A 5724-nucleotide genomic window follows, 5' to 3' on the forward strand; every position below is an offset into this window, starting at 1 on the left:
CCCAGATTTGATTCCGGTCAAGGGCATGTACCTTGGTAGTGGGCACATCCCCAGTGGGGGGTGTGCAGGAGGCAGCTGATCTATGTTTCTCTCTCATCGATGTTTCTACCTCTCTATCTCTCTCCCTTCCTCTCTGTAAAAAATCAATAAAATATATTTTTTTTAAAAAAGAAAGAAAACACTGCCCCAAATGTCAAGCAGACCCATGAGCCCATTAGTTTAAATGTTCTGCCATCTTACTTGTTTTCCATATCTTAGTTTTAGATCTCAAGGCCCAAAATAAACTATAATCAAAATTATTTTCTCATGGTGGCGGGGGAGCATTATTAATTGCATTTTTGGAATGGTCAATAAAACAAAAGATTCGCATGGGTCCTTCAATAGAGTTGTTGTTTGGTACAAAAATAGAACTTACATGTTTGGACTCTGACGTTTACATATTAACAAAGACCATGTTCCTTTGCCTGTACTGGGAACAAAAAAAACTTAATGCTGGCTTGAGAATGGAATAAAATAAATAAAGCAACTAAACCATACGCTTGAGAAATTATCTTCACATTATGTTGACTTTCTCAGATTCTGAAACAGCCTATTTCCCACCTCTAATAAGTTTGAGTTTGCTGTGCTCAGCATAATTGGACACAGCTGCCTGCATTTTCTGGGTGTAAGGAAAAATGGAGTTATTATTAGACCTTGGTATAGCAACCTGCCTGGCCAATGTAAATCTCAACATTCAATTGTTTATTGGTTGTGAATTTTCCATTGTACAGGCACCTAGAAAGTCTCTTCACTAATAGGAATCTGGAGGAAAAGGCTGAAAAGCTCCCAGTATCCAATCAGAAAATTAATTGGTTGACCCATCTATAATGTTGGAGTCAACAATAGAGACACTGGCCAACAAGAAATTGAGTTGTCCTCAAAATGAGTAACTGCAGGCAGCAATTTCCAGAACTTGCCAGAGAAGCTTGTGATGCTTTCAAGTTAGAGGCCTTTGTAACAAGCATTCCATTCACAAAGGAGTGGGTTTGAAATCAGTCTTGGTTTGGGTTTCTCCAGACACACAATCTGGGATCGGGATTCAAAGCTGTGTGGTTTAATGGGGGAGATGCAGAGAATACCAGCTGGGAAAAATGATAGTGTTAGAGAGAAGCAAAGACAATTACTAATGTTGATTGTTTAGCCAGCTATGCCAATGAGCAAATGGAGGTTAATGTCATGGGGAATCTCTAGGAGAAGGTGTTAAAATGCTTCATAACTACTGAAGATCAAACGCAAGAGCTGGAATATTTATACACTGACTTGCGAGGCTGATCCCAGGGTGTTCATTCCTTGGCATTGCTGGTCTGCCCTGAGTAGAAGTAGTGCCACCTGCAGAGAAGTTGGAAAAAGCCCTTGGGTGGAAGATAGGTAGGTAATGGTGGTGGAAGTCAGCTAGAACATACCAAAGTTTAGAAAGCTATGACTTGAGGACACTGACAGAGTCTATCTCAACATTCTTTTGAGTGGACAGTCCATGCAATAGGAAACTTGGAGGCTAAAATGCCAGCTCTATTAGGTTGGTAATAACTTCGAGAAGCATTAAGTTCATGGAAGTCCTAATGCAGATGGAAAAGAATTCCGTAACCATCAATGGTGTCTGCCATAGGTGAGAGACAGCATCAACACCTAAGCCATACATGTGCCATCCTTGATTTACATTAGCAAACGTTTCTATAAGGGGACAGGCTAATATTTAGGAAAATATTTTAGGCACACACTCCTCTTTGTTATTTGTTTAACAATTCTTTTTAAATGGAAAACAACATTCTTAACTTGTGGATATACAGAAACCGACAACTGGCCCATTTCTCCCACCCTCTGTCTGCAGATGAATACTTTCCAACTTTTTTCCTGTATGGGAACCCCTTTTTTATTCTAAAAAATTATTTAAAACAACAGGGTGCTACAAAGTAGTTTGTGTGTTTTACATATAACTCTTAAAATTGTATCTAAATAGTATATAGTGAAGGTCTTAGAAACTAAAGCTGCTCTCACACCCACCCTTAAGGTTCTTGGCACACAGCCAGAGATCCACTTACCAAGTTCAAATGTCTAAGTTTACAGAAGAGAAAACCGAAACATAAAGAGGAAAAAATACTTTTCTACCATTAAATGCTTAATGGTTCACCAACCAAATATTGGCAGGTGGGTGATAAGGCCCATATTAAATCGGGACACATGAAATTATAACAGAAAATCTAATTCCATCACACATAAAGTGCAAATTAGAGCCCTCTAGGCTCTTCGAGGACAGAGAATAAAATATGGCATGAAATAACAAGGAAAGGCTTCATGAATAAAGACTCTCCCAGGAATGGAACAATCACTTTTTTTTTTTTTACATTTTTTTCAACAAATAGGACTTGAGACCCTACATTGTGTCAGATACCAAGTGCATAATACAGGGCATAGCAGCCAAGGGTACAGCTACGATAAAGACACAAAGATAAAGAAATGGAAACGAATGCAGTGTTGCTGGTTTAGGTGTAGATTCATTAACATCAGGCAGAATGCTTTGCACATAGACCTCAATTCATTTTTCAATGAGTGAATCAATGAATGGTTTAAATAGCAATTTGGGCTTAGAGAACACATCACAACTGCAGTTGCTCATAGGCATTAGTAATAGGTTCCTTTGTTGTCTTTTACATATCCAGCATTTATAAATATATTATGTTATTAGTGATGCCTGGACCTGGAGGAGCAAACTGATATTCTCAGTCCATAATAAGGTGTACAAAGAACGTGGCTGGGAAAGAGAGCCTGAGCTTACATGAATCATTAGTTATTTACTTAGTGTATAATCTAGGGGTTGTGAGAGGCATTAGTCAAGAGAGATGGCCAATGCACCCAGCTATTTGGAGAACGAACCCTCAGTACAGCAGCAGTAATTCATACCCAGTTGCAAAATAATCAGGGAGGGAGTGACATGATTGCCAAGACTTGTTGGGCAAGAAGCCAAGAACAAACACGCAACCCACTGAGCTCGGCAGATTATAAACAAGAGATTCTGTACTCCTGTGGTTTTCTTGGAAGGAAAGAGAGGTCCAATAGGCCAATCCTTTAAATGCTTTAGTCAGCTTAATGTGCAGCACCCTCTGGTGTGGGGTGTGTAATAAACTATTTAATTGGTTCAACTAAACAGCCCTGAAGTATATTATCAGAAAGCAAGCGGCCTCAGGATATGGGAGTATTAATTTAACCATGATTAAATCCCATTATTCTGGCTATTTTGATGGCATTAAACAACAGCCATTAGTTAAGCTCACAGATTCTATAAATCAAGGATGCAGACAAGGCACAGATACGTAGCCTATACAGGCTCCACAAGGCCTGGGGCTAAGCTGGGAACATGAGAAGGGCTGGGAGTGACATAAACAATTGGGACAGGAATCTTCTGCAGATTCTGCACTTCCATGTCTGACAGCAGAGCTGGGACAAACTACAGAGCATCAGCTGGGACTTATTTTCCAAAGATCATGGAACATTTATCAAAATTGGTTACATTCAGTGGTAATAAAAACACCTGCATAAATTCTGAAAAAAGAAATTGTATACCACTTTCTCTAATAGCAAATTAATAAAAGTAAAATTAAACTACACACACACACACACACACACACACACACACACACAAACACACCTAGTCCACAAAAGAAAACTTTTTTAAAAAGGAAAAGCAAATCTACAATTCTAAGCTATTTAAAAAATAATGACAATAAGATTACTATAATATAGAAAATGGCTTAACACAATTTCACACCTTAGAATTAGAATAATATTTAAAAGTAAATAAACTTTTCAAGATTTAGAAAAGAAACATTAAAACATATTTGAGGAAAACTAGATGAAAATTATTAATTAAAAGTTAATCAGAAAAATCAACTCAAACAAAAGAAAGCCAAGAATTGGTTATATGAGTCTAAGAGGCAGTTTTTCATGGGTGTGGAAAGTTCTTAGGTCTGGTGAAATCAAGAAAAGAACATGAAGCAAATAGAGAAACTCATGGCCCCACATTGAATATTAATATCTTAATCTATTTATCTGGATATCTATTATATAAGTAGACACATTATATACATTAGCATACACATATATAGTATCCAGTATTAAAAACATGATACATTTAAATAAAAGAGGGCATGTTTTAGAAAAATAAAATTACCAAACCCTGCCTAAACATAAGAAAAAATAGACAACCTCACCCTAACTGGTTTGGCTCAGTGGATAGAGCGTAGGCCTGCAGACTGAAAGGTCCCAGGTTCGATTCTGGTCAAGGGCATATACCTTGGTTGTGGGCACATCCCCATAACGGGGTGTGCAAGAGGCAGCTGATCAATGATTCTCTCTCATCGATATACAAAATTAATAAAATATATATTTTTTAAATGGCAACATTGGAAATGATAGAAAAAGATGCTGAATAATTGCTTCAAAAATTAGTCACTGTGCTTAAATTACTTTAAAAGTGATAATGTTTGACTATTGAAGACAAAGCTAACTCCACTCTCCATTACTTCTCTAATACAACATGGGGGGAAATATGAAACTTTCCATTTCTTTTTACATTTCATTTATTAAAAAAACCATTACACCAAAATTTTACTAATATATTGAAATATATAAATATTTAATAAAATTCTAGAATATTAAATGTACTAGCATATTAAAATGATAAAATAGTGGGCTATGATATCAGTCAGGCTGTTTTAAAATTGAGTTCACTATTTGTACTAGTTTTGTGAATTTATATAGCTTAACCTCAATTTCATTAACTGTAAAATAGTAATAGTACTGATATAATAGAATTGTGGCGAGGATATTAGAAGACAATACATACAAATAACTTAGTAATATTTACTGGGAGATTTTAGTAACATTTATCCCCTTTTGTTGAAAATAAAGTCACTGTTGTTATTTGGCTCTGTTGACTAATGAGTTTGCCGACTACTGTTCTGGGGGATTAAAACTTCAATTAGAAACAAAAACTGAGACAAAAATAATTGGAACGAAGTAAAATTACCCTTATTTGCAGAGGAAAGCATTGCAAACTATGAGATTATAAGCAAATTAACTGGAAAGCAACTAAAACAATAAGAGAATTTAATAAGAAGGAAGTATGCATGATTAATATAAGAAACCAATAGTCTTTATATGCAAACAAATTAGAAATTCTAAAAAAATCTCATTTCAAATTGCAACTCCTCCCTCCCCTTAAAAAATGATATAATACCTAGGAATAAACTAAGTCAGAAATGTGCAGGATTTATATGAAGCAAATTTAATTATAATTATAATTATATTGATAAATCTTTAACACGCAGTAGTAACTATTAGAAATGAGACTGGTCGTATGTAATATTCTCAATATTAAATATTTAAAGAATGAGACTGGTACTCAGCAGGATATGATTTAAATAGTTGTAAAACACACAATTTCCTATTTTATTTTATGGCATTTATTATATAAGAATATCCATATCCAAGATTATATATTAGATCATTGAGACTGGGTGGGTATGTGGGTTGAGGGAGGAGTGAGTAGTGAGTGGATCTAACTGGAAATCAGGAATCAGAGAACCCCACAGATTCTGAGAAGGTGCCCTGAATTATCTGTGCCAGATACATATAATTTTTTAAAATCAGAGAAATCATGATGCAGAAGGTAATTTAAATGTCATTAGA

The sequence above is a fragment of the Pipistrellus hanaki genome, assembly GCF_964339955.1.
Source record: "Pipistrellus hanaki genome assembly, chromosome: 5".
Classification (NCBI taxonomy): domain Eukaryota; kingdom Metazoa; phylum Chordata; class Mammalia; order Chiroptera; family Vespertilionidae; genus Pipistrellus; species Pipistrellus hanaki.